At 37.2% G+C, this 22090-nt stretch overlaps 1 protein-coding gene across 4 annotated transcripts in view; it reads left to right on the top strand.

Annotated features, from left to right (window-relative positions):
- Window positions 1–22090, top strand: part of SPTBN1 (spectrin beta, non-erythrocytic 1) — a 197324-nt gene that overhangs the window by 5650 nt on the left and 169584 nt on the right. The window contains exon 2 of one of the 4 annotated variants that reach the window (XM_073213215.1): window positions 5922–6079. The exons of the other annotated variants lie outside the window; for them this stretch is intronic. The gene's annotated coding sequence lies outside the window, so the exon portion shown is untranslated. The remainder of the gene's footprint in view (window positions 1–5921; window positions 6080–22090) is intronic. 4 annotated transcript variants of the gene reach the window in all.

Here is a 22090-nt window from a genome sequence, read left to right as displayed (position 1 = left end):
TTTACTCATCAATAAAATTGAGATAATAATACTTACCTACAATTGTGAAATAGCTAGGCACATAGTAGGAGTTGAGCTGATAACAGTTCCTTTATATTTTAGTCAGACTGCCTAGCTATATGGAGCACTGATCCCTTTTGGAATGCTTTCCAAAAACACCCTCAACGTTCTTATGTCAAAAGAACTATTAAACAGCTTATTCTTTATTTTTTTTAAAAGGTTGTATTACCAGTGGAATTTATATATTGATTGACACTGCTGTACAAGACCACTTACTGGAAACCTTTTGCAAGTTCAGGTTCCTGTTCTTGGAAGTAGTGTAATTGCAGTTCTTTTTACCAAGAAGCTTTTATACTAATGTTCTCCCCTTTGTTGCTACTCTAAGATTACTCTGCAGGATTATTTTTGGTGCAGTAAATAATTATTGGATACCTTCTCTTGCCAGAGCTTGAAATTGGGGTAGGGTGATGATGGTATGGGTTGGCTTAAAGTTGTAAGAGTTAGTTCCTGAATCCAAGGACTATATACTCTATAGAAAGTACTACTAAATGTACACAGAAGATAAAAGCCATTTTACTGACCAGATGTGTGAGTTTGACAAGCAAGTAACCCTTCTGGTATCAGATTTAAATTTATAAAATGGAAAATGTAAATGAAGTCATAGTATGGGTTAAAACCTGGCACTTGGGCACCACTCCCAAGGACAGAAATAGACAGGTAAAAGGATAAGAATGGGTTTCTGGTTGGAAAGATAATCGTTTTGTCTTTAAACATACTGACTTTTAGGTTTGAGTAGCTTAGTGGAGATAACGTTTGATAAATTGAAGGGGAGAGGTCAGAGCTAGTACAGTTAATGGGAGGCTGTTAAGGGTCCTGAGCTTTAGGTTGGAGTTACACAGCTTGGTCAGTCCGTGGGCTGGCTACGTGACCTTGGACAAACTGCCCTGAGCTCTGTGTGCCTCAGTATCTTCTACAAAATGGTGGTATTACTATCACAAAGGCTTAGTAAAGCTAAGTGAGTTAATCCAGGTCTCATCACAGTACAATTTAATTATCCTAAAATGTGTAATTTTTCCTTCATTTGTCTCAATTGTGTGCTTTCATTCAAATGAAGAATTTGATTATTCAGAAAAGATGCATTCCAGTAAACAATACCATTATTCAGATAAATAATGCTAAGTTCATTCTGTATTAAACTTGTCCCTATGGATCATGTCTAAATAATAGGAAAGGAAAACCTGATTAATATTTATTTTTAACAAACAAGGAGACACTAAAACCCTAGTATTTGGGGAATGGATAGAAACAGTTTATAAAGAAGAATTCAAGTCAATAATTATATCAAATTGTTCAGACTCACCAGTAATATGAAACACAAAAACAATTAATTTTCCTACCTAAATTATTCCGTAGATAAAGCTCTCTGGGATTATGAAGTGGGAGCTCTGTGTCACCTCTGAGAATATTTGGATTAATGCAGATTTAGTGGAAAACGATGGGTTGCATATGTTATCAGAAACATCAAATGTTTATACCTTTTGGACTGAAATTCCACTTGAAGTTCTGTAATGTAAAGAAAAAATCAAAACTAAGAACAGAGGTTTTTAAAGGATTTTCATAGACTATTAATAGAGAGAAAGCAAATGGGGCATAATCAAACTATGACATAGGCATAAGATGGAATATAGTGCTTAAAATAATGGTTTGTTAGAATATTTCTGAAATGAGAAAATGCTAACAATATAATATTCAATGGAAATATTTGTATCCAGAGCTGGACTTTATGGTATAACTCCAGCTTTGTTATATTACATAAAAGACTGGGAGGAAATACATTAAAATGTTAATGTTTTGCTTTGGATGGTGGTTTGCTGGGTGATTTCCTTTCTTGTATTAAAGGAAATGCCTATGACTTAGTTTTTTCATTTTGAATTTTGAAATATTTTACAAATAGAGAATAGTGCAGTAAATAGACTACCATCGGGACCATTTTTTTTTAGTAATCAAAAGAGCAGTCAACACTTTAAAAAGGAGAGGAAGAGGCAAATCTGGTCAATTACAGGTCATTAATAAGGAATAGTTTAAAATTCCAAAGGATTGTCATAACTGTCCTCTGCACTTTTCTAAGAGCAGTGGGAAAACAAGTCAGCATCTTAATACAGGTCTGAGAGAGAAGTAGAGCATTCAGATGTAATGGAATGCTAACTTGACTCTACACTAACCTGAGGCAACTTAAAAAGTGGGGAAGACCAGGATTCTCCAGTATTTCCAGACTGCACACTTGTGCAGAGAGAGCAGAGGAATCCTGTGACATACTTGTTCACACTTGTGGAAGCTCAAACACTGCTGCCAGAGCTAATTTGGTAACCACCATGCTTCACTAGAATTGGTCAGAAATGTAGATAAAATTCCAAGTGAAAATTTTAAATGAAATGACTCCATATTTAGATTAATTCCAATTAATGGTTTCTCAGCATTTGGTGATACTCTATGTTATGAGTGGCAGGAATGAATTTGAATATCCCTTCTTTTTGGTATGAATGGAAATTCTTAAGTAACATATGATTTATGTATGCATGTATATATATATATCATATCTGATATGTCTTATCTCTAATACATAGGTGAGAAAGAGAGATGTATATGTGATTGAGTAATCTCCACCACAAAGGGAGGGAAAGCTCTATTTTAAGACTTTTTAAGTGGGAAATTTTATAGAGATACTGTTTTGAAAGTGAATCTCAGAAGTTAGCCACACTGACCTAAGCCTGTGGGGGAAATGTTTGGGAGTAAATAGTAGTTTCTGTTTTATGGTCTAAGTCCCCGGCTGTGTTGGTACTTTGTAAATGTAGCTTATAAAAAATGAACTGATTTACTTCCATTAATTCTGTTATTTTTTCTGCCATGAGCTTTTAAGTTGATTGAGGTGGCTTTCAGGTTAGGTATGCTTTGAGATATAAAAAATGTTATGATTTTAAGATTGCTTTAAAATTGACCCTTGTTTATAGGTGACATAATTCCATTCTTAGTAAACTCCAAACTGTGAGAGTAAACACCTATATGATTTTGGGAACCATTGAACATTTCTGCTCTAGAATCTAGAGTTCCCTGCTTTGATTTTTACCATATAAACTTGAAGCCATTATAGGCAGTAAAACCTGTATTAGAAAATAACTAGATTTTTACCTAGCAAATGCACTAAGATGAAATTTAGAATGATAAATAAATATAATAGAATTTATTCTTTTGAAGTATAAATGAATGAATGAACGAATGAATGAATGAATGAATGAATGAATGAATAAATAAATAAAGTATGTCTGTGCTTAGTCCATTATCTTAACAGTGGTTATCTCTGGGTGATGGAACTGTGAAAGAGTTCTAATTTCATCTCCATCATATTTTCCAAATTTTTGGAAATATTAAACAATAAAAATTTACTCTTTATCAAAAATATCCTAACACTTGACATTATAAACCTCATTTTAGCTGGATAAAAACTTAAATAAGTAAAATGATTAATCAGCTAATTATACCCTCTGCTGTTCAATTTTTTTATACAGAAACTTACAGGAAAGCAATATTGTAGAAGGTGTGAAGAACACTGAAATTTTGGAAAGATTTTTCCACCTCTCATTCAATTATGCATTTTGTTAGAGCCTTGATATCTCATTACTTCCTTGGAGTGTGGGAAAAGATGTAGGAACCAGGCCACCAGGGAGCCCGACAAAAACATCTTCCGGGAGATCAGCCTCTGTGGCTGCTGCCTTTGGCTCCAGATGAAGTTGCTTGTTTCCCTATGAGAAGGGATAATTTTGAGTGTCTGTTTTAGGGATAATTTTTGTTCTAGTGTGTTTGCCTCAAGGCCAAATGTAAATGTTCAGGGGCTGCACATTTTTGTGGAATGTCCTTCACCAGCTGTATAGTCTTTGGGGTAGGATAATGTATGTTCTTACCATGGTTTAGCACCCCTCCCCCCCACCTTTTTGGGCTCTCTTGTCTTATTTATTTGAAGGAGAAGGAAAATTTAGATTTTTCTCTAAATGAATGCTCACTTATTTTGTTCTGTGATGTTTAAACATTTTCTATTGTATTTTTAAATCTGTAGCTTAGGAGTGCTTTTTACAATGAATACAGGAGTCTTCAGAGTTAAAATACTCGCTTTTTTACCTTAGGATCCTTGAATTTTTTGTCAGTGTCTGCTGGTACATAGAGTATGCTTGTTTTTTTTTTTCTGAATGGTTTATCAGGAATATATACTTCCATAAAGTTATAAAATCATGACATAACATTTTAAAAATAACATTTTCTTTTTAATTATCAAAATAATAAGTGTTTATTATAGTTAATATGGAAAATAAAAATGAGCATAAAGAAGAGAATTAAAATCACTAGATATTCAGTGATCCCAGAAACATTCAGTTAAAATTAGGTGCTTATCCTTTAAGCGTTTTTCCCCTGTGTTCATACTTGTTCCTCTCACAAATAAGGGCCAGTTCTCAAATCTTAGGCTAATGATGTAAAGGTTTGACAGTCTAAAGACTCCCTTGATGATGTTTGTCACTCCTCCAGTTTATACCTATAGCTTGGCAAAACTTAAAATTCTCTTACTAATCATATTTAAAGCTATGGCATACATACTGTATATTGCCCTGAGTTATTTTTATTGGTGGGGTTACTAAACAAAAATGGTGAGGAAACAGAGGATCTAAAATTTGTTTATTACACATACTTCTTTTATTTGAAACAAATCCTTTATAGTGGAAAAATACCAGAAATTAAGTTCTCACTCGGTAATGCGTGCTTTCTGTTTTGTTTTGAAAGGAATTCCCCTCAGAATTGCACTAATTCCCTTGAGATATCTCCATATGCATCAGACAACATCTGATTTTACTTTTGTCTTCAGATTTCAATCTTTGAAACAGCTACCCCATAACATGTTGCTAATGGAATGGCTGTAGATATTATAACCTTGGTTTTAAATGTAATTCAGTTTTAGTGGGTGGGTTTACTTGTCACTGTTGAAAGCATACACTGAGCTCCACTTTCTTAGGGTCTTTGTATTAGCTAGATTAAAAAAAATTCTGTCTGTGGGTCTACAATCTGCTTCAAGGAGAATAACCACTATCCATATTTGATTGTTTATGCAAACCTGTTCGTTAAGCCCTGGGACATTAAATGGATGGAGGTGACTCACTGGCATTTCTTTGTTGCCTTAATTCTAGCATTTGGCCTTTGCCTGAAGAAAGTGCTGAAATGGTTTTTTTCCTTATACTGAGGTAAAAAGGGAGTGAGAAGAGGGGAGAAATAGCCTTCAATTGGAAGAGAAATAGAACCTTTTCTAGCAATTTCTGTGACGTATTTTGTGATTGTTACTAGTCTTATAGGGTGATGGGCCCTGAGGAAGAGTGGCAAATGACCCTCTTCCCAGGTTTAAACACTAAATGCCAGTTGTAGCCTTTCACAGTTCAGAGGGAATCTCAGCTAGGCTGGGTGATGGATGGAGGTCAGGTTGGGTGATGGAGCTCAGCTCTCTCTATGTGGATTTACTCTTTCCAACTAAAGGATTCTTCAGAAACTCCTAACCTGATGGGAATCGTCCTCTTTGAGGAGGGCCATAACCCATCAAGGGAATAAATGATTGATGGCTTATATATGCCTGGGCTTTCTGAAGCCTGGACTGGGGATCTCCACTGTCAAGCAGCTGCAAATATTGGGCCTAACACTTGGGGAGGCATTAAGCTGAGACTATGCTCAGAGTGGTCCCAGTGCTCTAGGTTTGGAGAGGTCAGGGAGCTTGAATGTGACCTAATCTGGATCTCTGACCCGATGAGCACACCTGTCACTATTTTAGGAGGTGAGCTGTGGTCGGAGGTATCAGTTGGGTGACTTCTCTGAGAGAGGCCTGTTCCTTCTCACAGGTTGACAACTCTGTTCTGCCAGCTGTCCTTAAATACCCAGCTTATCTCCTGGGGTGGAGTCGAGGACCTACCAGGATCCTTGGAGCAAAGACATTTGTGTGCCATTTGAGCAGGAAAGAAGGCAGGGTGCACTGTGTGTTTTATTCGTTGTTTTAAAGGTAGGTTTTTTGTTTGTCTGTTTGCTTGTTTTTAAATTAACACCCATTGCTAAAGGAATTCCTGAGGTTCCCAGATAATCAGGATAATTTCTTACTTGGAAAGGCTTATTTTGCATTTGAAGTGTGTTCCTGATGTTAAGAACATCGGCTTTCATCCCAGTTCTAAAATTCTCTTTTGATTCATAAAGGGTGAAAGTTTAATAGGAGAGCAGTCTAGTCTACTTTAATTATCTTGTTCCTGGGGAAGACTATTCTTAGACATCTGTCAGTTGATTATATATATATATATATAATAAAATATATATAAATATATGTAAAAAAATTATGTATATATTTCCAGCTTGGAAAGATTATTTTTTAGCTTATGTTTGCATGAATACTTTATTCTTAATGATAGTACGTATTTCTATGGGGCTACACCCTTGTTAAAGACAACATTTTTTTCACATGAAATGTGTTTTTAGTGGGTCATACTTGAGAACTGTTTCACAGTCTCAATTTTTAAAGTAAGTAGATATTTAATGGAAAGGGTGTATCGATGGCTGGTCTGTCACTGGAATGTGGTGCAGCTGTGCAGAGCATGAGGCTCAAATGTGCTAATTAAATATATTTTTTCAGTGAGAATGGAATGTAGCAGCATGTGGTTAACCATTCCAGTTTGTTTTTGAAGCGGTCTTTTTCTTTTTTTTTTTTTTGGCCAAATATTAACAATGAAAGAGTACATTAACTTAGAGATTTATTGCTATGCTAAATTGGTCTTTTTGCAGAGGTAATGAGACTCATTAAATACTGAGATTATTCTTTTAAGATACACCAGATTAATAGGGTACTTGAAAATGCAGGCAATGCGAGCATGAGGAGGGTTAAGCATCTGGAGTGAAGGTGTCTCTTTTTTAAGATTTGTTCTTGCTTCTGTCCCTCCATGTCCGTTCTCCTTCCTTAGTTGGTGGTGAGCGTTCCGCCTTTCTTTGGGCAGTGAGGCACAGTGTTCCCGCCAATTTGAGCAGTGCTCTGATGTTTGTTTTGGGGACCACTGTGCATTGGATCACTTGGACTAGGCTGCATCTTCACAGATGGTGGTCTAACTTTTTTTTGAGTCAGACATTGTGCAAAGTGACCCGATGGGAATAAGTGGCAGGTTGGTTGTGTAATGTGCTAAGTAACATCTTACTTAGTGTGTCTTTAGAGATGAGTGGGATGTGATTCCAGCAGGGCCAGGCAGAAAAAATTGGAATGTGTTGGAGAATGACCAAGCGATTGGGAGTAAGCTGTAGGACAAGCACTAATGCAGCCTTCGCCTGCCTTAAAATAGCTACAGTTTAATAACATATCTTGAAATTTGTCATTTCACTTCAGCAAAATTCTCTAAATGTATTACCAAGAAACAGAGATTGTTGTTATCCTCTTTAGTTTAGCCAAGTTTATTTTTACTTATTTATCTTTTTGTTCCAACAGTCTTAAAAAATCTTGTGACTATATGTAGGAAATACTTGTATGTAACATCTTGTCTTGCATGGTTTTACCTGGACTAATTAGTGATGTATTATCCCAAACTTCACATTGAGGGTCCCCTGGGCCACCCACCCCACTCACTGCAAATGTGCATCTCTTTTTGTCTGAACAGAAATTGGGACCCTGGAGATTAAAAAAAAAAAGGCCTTTATTTTATATGTCTGATAGTCCTTTGGATACAAATTAATTGATGTTTGAACACAAAAACATTGTAGAAGCAGAGTAAAAAGCATTGGTTACTGTCCTGAAGAATCTTGTTTTTTCCTACACTTTCTCAGTTTTTGACTTCCTATTAAGTTTTTTGATGGTTTGTCTGTAGTACTTGATTTTTGTTTGTAATTGATTTATTTTCTAACAGTAGTCTCTCATTTTTTGTTTTTTTAAATAGAGAGGCTTGTTTTTTTTAAAGTCAGGATGGAAAAAACAGAGTGGGTGGGAGTGCGCAGTCCTCGAGGGCCCTGTACAGGTTTGAGCCTGATGGTGACATCTCCATCTGTGGAGGGTGGGGACTGGCCAAGTGGAATTGGGGGCCACCTGTGGGGATGATCCAGACAACCTATTTATTAGTTTGGGTGCTGTGAAAATGAAATCTTAAAAAATGCATTTTCTTACTGAGTGGAAATAAAATAAGAACAGAGAGGATTTAGATGTTAAGCATAATATGGAAACAGTGAGTGAACTTTATCTTAAATACAAACCAACTTCTTACCAAGACTTTCTGGGAAGATAGTATTAACAGATCTTAATAATTTGAAATTTGGACTTAGACTAATTGCAGTAGTTTTTTGGGTTTTTATAGTACCCTGGAAATGACTTAGCTTCCTTTATGATCACTGTCTTCAGATTTATAAGTTCCTGATTTTGTTCTGTGAGTTTCAGTATCTTACATATATTTCAGAGGACCTACCTTTCCTTGTATATAAACGTGATTTCTACCCCTATGTGTCTTATACAGATATTTATAGTTTATAATTATTAGGCCTTTGGTCAGTAGAGTTCAGATTATTTTTCTAGGTATGTTGTTTAAATACGTAAAAAAATTTTTTGTTTTTACAACCTGGAAAAATACTTTGTGGAAAATATGTGGAGATATTTAGCCCTTTAGATGTTTTGATCTCATTCTTATATGGCAGAGGAATTCTGTATATGGTACTGTCATATGTTAGAAAATTTCTTTCTTGAGTTAGGATTTTCTAAACTTTTTAGAATTGTATTTTTGCCTCTCCCTTCTGTTTTTATGCATTCCCTGTTATTTGAAACATATTCTTAGATAGCCAGATAGGTAAACTGAGTTCAGAAGATGTGAACTATCAGCCAGAGCCACATGTTTTAGTTTTACTTAACGCACCATTATCTGATCTGCTTGTGAAATTATTTTGGATAGTTTTCACCTCACACTAAACATTGATTTAGAATGTGCATTCCTTTAATCTTGCAATAGAATTCAATCATTCACTGTAAGTAAGCAAAAAATAAAATATTTGAATATTCCGTTTCTGGATATTGTCTGAATTAGAAAATCATTCATTTTAATTTTACACAGGCATATTGAACGTTACAGCTCTGTCTGTATGCCTTGTATTGGCACAAGTTCTTAAGATTGGGAACAAATAAGCTTAGCATTAAAATAATCCAGATATAAAAATTCACGGAATTTGCTTATATATGTTGGGGGATACACAGAACAGACCCAGGGTTTTAGTTGGCTCTTGGTGCAGTGTGAAAGCAGATGGAAACATTATAAAAATCTGCTGCAAATGGCAGTGGAGTGGACAGGTGAGGACCACATGGAAGTTCATACCACGGGTAGGTGGAGTAATGAGTTGGTTTATGAAATGCTAGCCATCTTAGATGTTTCTACAGCTGTTGTCAGCTAGCTGAAAATAAATTGAACTTGTTGGAATGGTAAGTTTTATTGTCTCAATAGGCGTAGATAAAATAGTGCTTCAGATGCCTATAAAGATGCCTATTGTAACATTATTAAAATAGAAAAAATTGGAAATAACCCAAGGTCTATTTTTGGTAAGTTTGAGGAAGGAATATTATGGAAGCAGTATGATACAGTGGTTAAGAGTGCTGACCTACCAGCTGCCTGGGTCTGAATCCCGTCTCTATCATGGACTTACTTTGTGACCTTGAGCAAGTCATTAACATTTATCTGTCAGTTTCTTTATCTGTAAAATGGGGCAATCATAATGTTGACCTTAGAGGGTTATTGTGAGGATTAAATGAATTAATACAGGTGATTATTCTAATGCCTGGCAAATACATAACTTAGTTATTATTACTATATTGATAAAAATATTATTGAAAACCTAGTAACATAGTAAGATTTTTTTTAATATAAGGGGAAAAAAGCAGAACACAAGATTATACAATGGTTATGATCTCAGCTATGTAGAACAACATACAAAAAAAGAACTTAGAAGGAAATTCTCTGAATGTTAATTTCTCAGGTAGCATGATGGGATTTTTTGTGATTTTTGTTTTTGTCTCAGTGCTTTTCTGTATTTTCCACTGTTCTACAATAAGCATGTCTTAGTTTTATAATTTGAAAAAATAAACTTTTATTGAAAGTATGTATCATCCCTCACAAACAAATAGTATGTCAATTATCAGAACATCCTGTTTATCCTTTTAAATCTCAGGGCCTTCCATTTGCCAAAGTTTGCTTCCTTTTGATTCTACAATACTTTCATATTCTTATAAAATGCCTCAGAATAATGACAAATCTATTTTTTTTAATTTCATAATTTAGGTTTTCCTACTATTTCAGACTAATGGTAGAGTAAAAAATATAGACACGTGTAGTTACATGACTGCCATTAGTGATATGATTGTAGACAAATTATGTAATAGAGTCTTGGTTTTCTCATGTGAAAGGGAGATAATCCAGCAAGTATCAATCGTCTACCACCTCTCAGGGTCCAGGTTAAAAAACAGCAATCTGTATACATCATTTCTCAGTATCTGGAATATGATAGCTACTCTGTAAGTGATGTTAGTACCCTCACCGCCACTGTTGATACCAACAAACTCAACCTGGTCATTTTTAATTAGTCAGTACCATGGTGTTTAGTTTTAACTCACTGATCTTTAGTGTTTGATTTAAGATGCTGTAAACCAAAGTGTCCTTCTTAAAGATTTGTTCTTGTTGTATGCTTATTCTACTATTCCCCTCAATGTCCTGCAGACATCTCTATCTCTATATTTATTTTGTCACTTTCAGTCAGTTAATTTAGATTTATTTAAGAAATTACCTTCCATAGTGTATCAGGCAGGGTAGGCTAGTCTTGCAGTAACAAACATCTCCCAAATCTGGGTGAGTGGCTCAAACCCACGGAAGTGTATTTCTCATCATGGTATATGTCCATCATAGAATGGCAGGTGGCTCTGCCCCACATTTTTTTTCATTCAGGAACTCTAGCTGATGGGTCATACACAAGCTATTAGTCAGAACTTGTCACATGACCCTGCCCAACTGCAAGTGGATCAGACAGGTGTAATCCACCCATGGAATCAGAAAGAGACTGGATATGTGTTACCATTAGAAGTTCCTAACCAAACTTAGGTAGGAAATATGGTCTAACTTGGCAGTTCCCATCAAGTTCCTTGAAGCACTAGTATTGTAGTATGTTGGCATATGCTATTTAAAAAGAATGGTAGCTAAGTAAAATGTTATAGGTTTCTTTGGTGAAGGACTTCTCTCAGTGCCCTTATAAACTAATAGGCATTCTAGGTGGGTAGTAGTGTATGGTGTTTCCCAAACTTAACTGACTTTGGAATTCATTTCTTTTTTTTTTTATACCCTGTCTTGGGCTCTTAGGCTCTTGGGCCCCCAACATGCTTTGGGGTACACTAGTTCTTTTACAAAGCAGAAATACTAGAATTGCATTTGAATTATTACATCCATTGGGAAGAAGCTTTGTTTTTATTGTTTATTTAAATAGTTGATTATTTGAAGAGTCTGATTTCTATTAGGAATCAAATTGAAGGCAGTTTTTAAAAAGATTTAGTCATAGGTTGCATGTCTTGAATCGATAGGATTTTTTCATTTAGTTGTTTTTGTGTTCTAAATTTACCATTGAGAAAAAGAAGGTAAACAAACCATGAACACACATAGTTTAGTGGTTATAGAAGATTAAATTGGTTTGAACAGATGGCCCAAACACATACAATTTTTTATTGGCTTCAACATTTTTTTCTGACTTTCCATAACAAGTTTTCTAGAAATTTTGACACTACTGAAATGAGAGCACTGATAAGAATCAGAGAGACAATTTTTGTCAACAGGTATTACTTATTTCTCTACCAGGAGGCTTTTAGATTTAAATATATTTGTTGCCAGAAATTGTATGCCTGCATATGTAACAAATCTCAATATGGAAGTTTTCACTTTAATGTGGTTGTAGACTTCATAGTGAAACCGAAGGTAAGAAGGAGCTCCTTCTGTTTCATAACTATGCATGAGTAAACCTTTGTAATGACTAACTTCCCAGACTTTTGAGTTTATGGCATTGTGTGTGTGTGTGATGAATTAAGTTTCTGTTAGAAATCGTATGAAACCCAGGCTGAGAATTCATTTTCATTTCCTGTTTTGTTTTTTGTTTTCCATGGTGAGTGAAAGGATGAGGAGGTTGATTGCTGTTTCATGACAGGAAATACACTTTCAAATCTGTCCCTTAGCTTGGTCAGCCACGCATCCTGCCCCTTCTCCACTGCCATTGTATCAGGACCTGACCAGAATTAACCTTGCCTTTTAAAGGTGACTTGTGAGGACTTGAAGCAGGAAGAACCTTCTTTGCATCCATGCAAAGTCTTTTCCTTTTTGTTGATTTCAGTATCATTGTAGAAAAAGCACTCATGACCTATCACAAAAAACAAACATTAAAAAACATTTTTCACATGGTCTGGGGTTGTCAGGAATCAAACTTCATATGTCCCAGAGTATCACAAACACAAGCACCTCCACGGTTACTACAGGGCTGCTTCCCAGCTTGTCACACGACCATTGCCTGTGGCGGGTCTTCCGTGTGTTTGACAACGTCAGGTGTTTGTGTTGGATTTTGACAAAGGTATCCTTAGTGTATTTCTGCTTTTGAGAGAGGAATTTTTATTTCCTTACCTTCAGGGACTTGTAGTGTGGGCCCATCATGGGCTTTGCAGACCAGCTAGGAAGCCAGTTAGGAAGCTTTGTGGTAGAGCAGTGCTTTCATACTGCAGGCTGTTCATGGTCAGAAAGATTGTGGAGAATACATAGAATTAGAAGTCTTAGTGCTGCGTAGGACTGTGTAGATCTTGGTGCATCCAAATCTTTGTATGAAGGAGGAGAAAAGCTCAGAGAGGCCAGGTGAGATACCACAGCCTTAAGCATTGAGGACTAAAATTACCATGTTAAGTTAGAGTTATTCTGAGTCATTTGCAGATATATAGAGGCGCTCAGTCCCTTTGCAGCCATTTTCAAAGCACTGAACCTTGCAAGTCATCTTACCTCTGCTTCTTTGGACCACATATGATGCATTTAAAAATTACATATGTGAGCTGACCCTACAAGTTTAATGCTCATGCTTGCTGTTTTCATGCTGTCAAAGTAGCAGTAACATTTATTGGAAAAATAGTGTTTTTCCAAAGATGAAAAGCATAAGAGGGTTTTTTTTTTTAATTGGGGAAAGAAGGGAAGCCCATTGTATATGGAACTAAAAGTCAGCACATACAGCATACCTACCTTTGTCTTAATAAAAATAACAAACAGCTGTGCCCTGACTGCCCTGGCCAGGCTGAAGGGAGGTGAAGGCCATTCCAAAATGGAAAAAGATTTGGTTAAGTATTACTTTGATAGTTGAATACATTAAAAAATTTTCTTAACCAGGAATGTGGATATAGGCTGACTGAGGGATTCTCTCTGCCTACAGATTATTTGTGCTGTGTATTATGGATGGTTTAAAGGGGCATAAAAGACAGTTCTGAAGAATGACCCTCCCATCCCCCTACCTGCATTGATTTGTAAACATGTAGGAAATCTAGGGTATGATGGGTAGAAATAAATGAATCCCATCATCCACTTCTCTTCTGTGGAAGGACTTGGGAGACTATCTCATGATGGTTGGTTTCCATTTCTGGAGCCACAATGCCTGATGGAAACCTGCCTCTGCTGATTACTGACTGTAGATCTTTGTTTGGGGAATATAGAACATCACCCAAGCTGGGTAATTTATGAGAGGAAAAGGGGGCTGTGAACTGGGGCTGTCGAAAGCAAACCAGATAATAGGGTCACCCTAGTCTATCAAATTACTTAATCTCTGTGTCTCAGTTTGTTTCATCACGTAAAATGGGCATGATAACAGTACTCACTTCTCAGAGAATTAGGATTAAGTGCAATAGAACATGTAAAAAGTTTGGAATGTTGTTTGGCACATAATAACTGTTCAATAGCTATTTTGAAGAACTATTGTTTAGGATACTTAATTCACATGATAACCCAGTTAATTTATATGCCCAGTTAACTTTATTATGTCTTCATATTATTTCTCCATAGCAAATTTTCCTTTTAATTTTACTGAATGAATAATAATGGATTCTTACACTTAAGGCACCTGCTCAAACTTAATTACTTGCTTTAGCTCAGCTCTTCACTCAGTTAAAGGTCTGAAAGTAAAATTAACTTTTACATTGTCAGCTTATTCATGTTTCTGGCACTTAGTTATGTAGTTAGTTAGCGTTTGTGGTCCAGAAAAGGATGGGCATGGGTGCTTGTTTATCAGGTGGCAGCTAATTAGGATCTGCACTGGAGAGAGCACAGTTTTTACAGGAGATACAGGAATGCCTGGAGGGGTGAACGGGTTGGGAGTGCCCAAACTAGACCTCCTGCTTGTCTCTCTCAGGTTGGGTTTTCTAGCATAGTGGTATGTAGGGTTGCCAGATTTAGGAAAAACAAAGAAACCAGAATACCCAGTTAAATTTGAATTCCAGATAAACACATCTTTTTAAATATAAGTTTATCTCATGCAGTATTTGGGACATACTTAAAAATCCATTGTCTGAAATTCAGCTTTTACTTGATGTCCTGTATTATCTGGCAGTCCAGTTATATAGGCTAGAGACTTTTTACCCTGTTGACTCTAACCCCCATTCAGATGTATCTATAAAAGTATGGTCCAGTTTTTAAGTATTGTATGAACTTTAAAATAAGTCCATTTTTTTTTACCCTCTATTGGAATGGACAGTTGAGAAGTTGTTAACTGAGTAGCTGCTGCTGGGTTTCCACTAAGGCCAAGATAAAAAGGAATTCAGTCTGGTTTGCCACAGCAGCAGGGATTACATTTGCTCTGTGAGAACTTCTCTTGGCTGTGAGTGTGGATGGACCTAAGCCAGCTCTTTCTCCTTCGAGGGGAGTCTGTTGGTTAAAGTGACTTACTGAAGCAGAGTTCTTGGTTTTGTAACTGAATTACTTTAGTAGTAATCTGGGTGGCAGGTGTGTGTGTGTGTTAATTTTGGGTCATTTATATTTCACTTATCAATGTAGAGGGAACAACTTTGTCATTAAGAGTGACCTTCAAATACTATTCTCATTAAAACCTCTTCTTCCTGTTTTTGACTTTGATAGTGTAGAGCTGCCTAGAAAATGCTGGTGAATTTTTTGCATCAGCCTTGGAACTCTGTCAGCATTCAAGGGCACTGCAGGCCTTTGGGAAGTGCTGATTGAAAGATTAGAGGCTGCAGAAACCTGGGTGTCTATTTGCATTTTGTACAGTCTTGGTACAATGCTTCTGTTAAGTCTGAGAGAAAAAGCTTCACCAGGTTAATGATCCACTTGGTGAAATTAGTAATGGCAAGTGAAGGTTGAGATTGTGCCTCGTGGAGAACAGTGAGCCAGAGCAAATGGGTTTGGGGCCAGTACTGGCTTTTTAATTGCTGCCATTTAAAAAGTTTAATGTACCCAGTGAAAAGGCTTAGGTTTCAGATTATCCCTTGAAGAAAAATACACAGTGGTAAGAGCTTACTATCAGGCACAGCTAGTGTGTGGGTGGGTTAGCCAAGGGAAAAAAATCCAATTAGAGCTGTTTGTTCGGAGTACCAGATTTGGAGGTATATTTTGTTGTTAACTGGTGGCTTCAGAAAATGAATTATTTGTATGTAAAGACTTACACTAGCTAGGCTTTGGATACTGATAGTTATTTTGAAAAACTCTTTTTCCTCCTCCTTTCTTAGCTGTCATCTCCTTTTGTCCTCATTACTTTCTTTAGTCCATTCCTTTGCTTCTGAAGCGCAAAACCTAAGGTTTGTCATTGTGTTACAGGATTGATTTGCATGATGGGTAGAAAATTGGCCTGTTTACATAGCTTAGTGTCTGTAGGCATCTGGTTGGGTAAGGATTGGCTATTAATGGGAGACATTTTCACATTTTAGAGCAGTGGATCTCCACTTTTACAGCACAGCGGCACCACCTGAGGAGGCTTTAAAAATGCAGATGCCTAGGCACCCCCCCCAGCACCCCTCCTCCCCCCAAAAATATGTGATTTAGTTATTTAGGGCACAAAATGGGCCCTAGGACTTTTAAGAACTCCCCAAGTGCTCAAGTTTGCAGCTTGCCCTTTGGTCTCTGAGAATTATGGCTCTAGCCTGTGCTGCTCATGTGGTTACTTATGTTTAAATTAATTAAAGCTCACTAGAACAAAAAATTCAGTTCCTCAGCCACACTAGGCACATTTCGAATGCTCAGTAGCCACCTAAGGGTCATGACTACTGTTTAGGACACTAGAGAGACAAACTGCTTCCAAATGGCAGAAAGTTCTGTTGGGCAGCCTAGAATTAGGGTACCCGTAGGATGTCAACACAACTGAGAGAAGCCATGAATATTTGAGAAGTCTGACACAAGAAAGACAGGCGTGGAATAGAGCTAATCCGACAGGATCTGCTAGTGCTGAGTTACTGCACACGTTTTTAGCAGCCTTTTTCTCAATGGTCTTTTGGCAGTAGGAGCCCCGCAGCAGCTGGCATGACGGATCCTATGTCGCGTCTTGCTGAAAGGCCCTGGGTAAAGCAGCCTGACCTAAATGGGTGTGGTAAGGACGAGGGTAGGGAAGTGTGAACTCTGAGGAATCCAGGGCCAGGAAGGAGAGAATTAGCTTTATTCCTGTGGAGCGGAGGAATGCCCTTTAAGGGACTTGAAGCATCAGTATCTGGGGTAAAAACTAGGTGAGGCAGGAGTCTATTCCTTCTGTTGAGGAAACATGTTACTCAGTTTGAAATGAAGTTCCATTGTGGGCCCTCATGTTCTTAGTGGGAAGGTGAGGGGCAGAAAAGGTCTGAGAAAATGGGATCAAACAAAGTTACTTTTATTCAGATATATCACATAAAAATCCAAGTACGGTAGGGTTATGGAAAAGCGAGAGTAGAGGAAAAATAAATATGCTGAAGAATGTAGATTTTCTAACATTATTTCCTCAGGCAGGTCCTCTTTCTAGAATCTGGCTGAGTGAGAAGCCCTCTCCAGGGGAGGCTGTCAGAGGCCATCATTCCAGTCAGTACCCTACAGGCTGTTTGCTGAGCCTCCTCTCTTGGATTTCACTGGACATTAGCAACCTCCCTGGCAACAGGTTTCTGTTGCTTTCCCTGAGACCACTGCAGAGAAAATGTAGAGTATTCATAGTGGTGGGAAGAGTGGGTAGGAAGAGCTCTGACAATGCAGGATCAAAAGCATGCAGGTGGCCCAGGAGTGAGTGTCCCAACAGCTTAATAGGGCTTGTGAGTCACTTGAGTTTTTCCTATTTTGTCATTGTCTGCTATTAATCCAGGGTGAAGTTTAAATGCCTGTTTCAGGCCTCATTTCCTCACTTCGTGCCTGTGACCCCCACAGAATGAGCGAGCAGAACCTCCCCCCAGTTACTTTGGTTCTGCTTTTGGCTGCTGTAGGAGAAAAGGTGTGTTTCCTTCCCATGCAATTGCCAGTAATTTTAATATATTTGTTAACACTCATCTTTTATTTTGAATTATGTTCAGCACTTTTATTTTGCCCGGTTTTCTATGCTGTCTTTCCTCAAGCGCAGAGAGCTACGTAAAAAATGTTAACTTCTTTTAAAACAGGAAAATGGAAGATTTGGAAAGACCAAAAAGAAATGCTAAGAAGCATAATAGGAAAGCAAGCATTAATGCTTTATTAATACCTTGTGTGATTCATTAGTATCTTGTGTAGTAGGAAGCCACCCTAGTAACTCTTGAGGGTGCTGCTGGTCCTCTTGCTTGTGGATTTTGGAAGCCCTTATAGAATCAAATTTTAAAGGGTAAATAGAAAATTTAGTCCCAACCTCTTGAAAATTTGCATTCTTCGTAGAGTACACAGAGAAGTCTAGAAATAAGTGAATCTGGGTTCTCAGCAAAGAGGTAAAATTGCAATTAAAACAAAAGGATGAGTTGATATTAGAGATCGTCTTGTTTGATGATTTCCAGGCAAGTACATCGGAACCACGTGAAGGGCTTTTAAAAAATGACAGATTCCAAACACGTAACATCCCTGTTGAATGGAATTTTCAGGCCTGGCGCCTGGGAATCTGTATTTAAAATTCCTGGGTGATTTTGGTGGGCAACCATTTGAGAACCACTGGCCCAGTTATCTTGCCTCAATTTTCAGATGAGGAAACTGAGGACCAGGGAGGCAAACTGATTCCCTTGCAGTTAATGGTAGCCAGAGGGAGGACAAGACTAGGGACCTTTCTTAAGATCCTTTCACACCGGAAAATCTGTGACACTATTCACCTTAGACAGACTGTCATGATGTCTGACTCATACTGTAGGTTTCTTTCTGAAAGCTACTCGTTTTCTTTTTTCTTATTGGCAGTGTATTGAATTCTCCTGTTTCATTCCCAGAGTGCTATTTTTTGCTTCATTACAAAGGTGGCATTGCACAGGTCCTGCATGGTCACAGGAGCTGGGTGTGAGCTTGGAGGGTGATGTCTGGGACCCCGTGTTCTCAGATTTCAGTGTTGTGCACTATCTCATCCTAGTGGCCTCTTTGTGATTTACAGTTTCCTCCCTCCTCTCCCCTTAAAAAAAAAAAGTCGTATCTTCTGATATATTTTTGGCTGCAGAATAACTCCAGATGGTACGTTTTGTTTAGAGAAAAAATAACCAAATTTTCCACACTTTTCTGTTGAATTTTCCTACCTCCAATTTTAATGAAGTCATTAAAGGACTTCATATAACAAAGGACTTGTTTGGTGAAGAGATTAATCACTCAGTAAACATACTTGTTTGTGATATTTAATTCCATTGGCAAAAATAATGTGTATTATTACTCTTACATCTTTCCATCATTTCTTACTCTTATATCCTTACCATCAGATGCTAAAATAACAATCCAATTTTCTAGAAATAGAAAATTAAGGAAAAGAATTTTTAATGCTTGTGTTTCACATTGAGAAATGAGTGCTGAAAATGGAATAAAATAAAATGATGTTAATGAAAGCATTTTGAAAAATACATGGCAATATGCAGGTATAAAGTCATTGATTTTTAAAAATCATAATTCTAACTTGAGAGGGTTATGTTTCAAATGATTAAAAGCTTTTGCAAAGAATATGTGTACAGAAATCCCTAATTGGGAATGTTTTGCAAAATATAACTGAGTATGTGGATTATTTATAGAAAAGTCCTTTACTTTGAAATGACCTTTCCAGTGGTGTTTTTAATCAGTTGGATTTTTCTGGATCAAGTAGAGGATCTGTGATCTATTCTTTGAGCCTAAATATTTTTAATCCTAGCTGTGTTTCCTTAAGAATATGAGGGAATCTCAACATTAATCATTCATGCTGATCTCACAGAGCCACCCCAAGAAGCTGTTTATAAAACAACTTTTTGAAAGTTTCACAAACAAATTTTTTAATTCTGAAAGCATTTAAGAGATCTTCTCTGGTAGTGTTTTAATGTAGGTTGGGTGCACAAAAAAGGGGAAATAAGACATTTGAAGAATCTTGAAACCATTGAAATAGTGACAAGAGAGAGTTCTTTCAAAAGGCAGTTTCTCCAGAAATTTCTGATTGGGACTAAGCACTTCAAAATAACTGGATGCTTTGAGTAAGCTGCCATGTCTAATTTTCCCTGAAGATTGGATGTGTTTTTACAAGACAGAGTCAGACAACTGCCTCAGTAGTGTAGATGAGCAAAGAGCTTCAGTCAGAATGCTGAGTACTCTCTTTGCTAGGCTGTGTGCCATCACCAGGGCACTGAAATGTGGCATTTCTGCCCTCACTGACAAGCGCTCAGAGGAGGACAGAGTGAACCAGTGACAAGTCCTTGTCTTGATTAGTATGAACTGAGGGAATAGAGTTGGCGCCTTGTTCAGCTAGGTGACAAATGGGAAGGGGTAGGTAGCTTTCTGAAGACGGATGATGCCTGAGATGACTCTTGAAGAGTGAACGGTGTTAGCTGGAAATTTTAGGGTATGGGGGAGTCCCAAGCAGTGGGAACAGTGTGCACAAAGCCACAGAGAGAGGAGATCGTGTGCTCTGGGAAGGTGTTCTGTTAAGGTGGAGCAGGGGAGGTGATGAGGAGGTAAGGGAGCTGAGGCAAGGGGAAAGGTCTTGCATATCTTAAAAGGAGGTTTCACCCAAAAGAGGAAGAAGAGGGCATTGAAAGATTTCAGGCAAATGTGTTTTTCAAAGGTCATTTGAGGTCCGTCATGGAAGAGAAGGGATTTCACTAAGGCAAAATGGCACAGTAGGTATTACCTCATTTGAGGTCCGGCATGGAAGTGAAGGGATTTCCCTAAGGCAAAATGGCCAAGTAGGTATTAGCTCAATCAAGAAATGCTGAGTCTTTACCAAAGTTGAAGTTATAGTTCATGGTTTTGGGAGGGTCCAGAGAAAGTTTTAATAACTTGATTGACAGGAAAAACTGAATCCCTAAAGCATCGTACTCTGTCACTGTGAAGGTTTATCCTCTCTTCTGCACAGTCATACATTGTGAAAAGTCTCCAGATACAAATGCAAGAGTGGAAGATTGCCCACATTATTAGCAGGACTTTTTATAATTTTCAAATATGTTCTCTTGATTACTCTACAGTTGGGTAGAAAATGTTAGATATTCATTATTGGTGAAGAACTGATCAGAAATTGTTGGTCATATTATATAAGAACAATGTTTTGGACTAAGTAAGTTCCCGAAGAGTTGCTTATGAAGTAAAATTTTGAACATCATGTTTTAAGGGCTGTGTAGCCATGTACCATTTAAATTAATCCTCTTGAAACTTTTGTGGTTTGAAGAATCATTTTTAAGTAATTTAGTTCTGATTTCTCTTTTTTTGAAATCCAGATTTTCCTGGTAGTTTTGCTTATAGGCCCCTAAAGAAGCAGACAGACAGCATTGCTGGTGAATGTAGTTTCCAGTGGACCCAGCGAAATAATGTGGTACTTTAAAGAGAACAACTGTAAAATACTTGTTTTAAGGATATATTGTAACCCAAAAAATAACTTCTGATTATGAAAGTAATGCATTTATCAGTTTTCTTGTTACCTGGGTGCTAGCCCTGGTATACTTGGTTGACACTGGTATACTTCTTCCTGCTCTTATTTGTTCACACTTGCTCACACTCATACACTCACATACTTATGTTATACTTTTGTTTTTATGTAATTGTTCTCACTTTGTTACATCATGAGTTGTACCCATGTTAAAAATGGTTTTTGAAAGTGCTGTTCATGGGTATAAAGTACCCAAACAGTCTTCTATTACTGGGTATTTAGGTTGTCCTCAATTTTTTTGCTGCCAGAAAAAGCATAGCAATGAGCATCGTTGCTTTCAAATGTAAGTCTGAATTTATGTGCTCCCATTGATTTCCAAGAGGAGAATTGCTGGAGCTAAGGAATTTTATTTAACACCTGCATGTTCCCACGTTCATGCCGGAGTCTTTTTTACTACCCTTGTGTTGACTGACTGACAGCTGTGGCCCATGCCCTCAGATGTAAGCAGGCTGGTAACATTTAGATGGCATTTGGTTTTTGTTACTTAAAAAGTTTGCTTCTGGAACATTTATGTAAGTCACATCAATCCCTCATACTGAGGAGTCATGGACATAAGTCTTGGGTCCCAAGCAAGGATACTCTCAGCCTATAGTAGAAAAGTAATTGACTACTGGCTGGATTTCCTTTCCTTTCATGTGGAATAAGAATGATATTTATTGACTTGTATAAACTAGAGCAGAAAAGTTAATAGAAATAATAAAAGCTGTCAGACTCTGTTTAGCTCTATTATGCTTTTATACTTACTTTTAAAACTGTGTTTGAAAATTGTTGTGCAGTTTAATGCATCTATAGAATATTTAATAGTATTTATCAGAAAACCTAATCCTTTGACATTTAGATAGAACCAAAGAGCAGTTTTCTTAAAAGTTCCTCTATATTCCAGATGACTCTTACTTTTATATTCTGTAAACTGTATGCTTTTATGTGTTCTGAATTTAAATAGGCTTATGTTTTAGGGAGAGGGTCCCAGACTGAGTGCCAAGAT

The sequence above is a fragment of the Manis javanica genome, chromosome 1 (genome assembly GCF_040802235.1).
Source record: "Manis javanica isolate MJ-LG chromosome 1, MJ_LKY, whole genome shotgun sequence".
Taxonomy (NCBI): Eukaryota; Metazoa; Chordata; class Mammalia; order Pholidota; family Manidae; genus Manis; species Manis javanica.
Note: the sequence above shows the minus strand (reverse complement) of the source record. Positions and strands in the feature narration are given on the sequence as shown.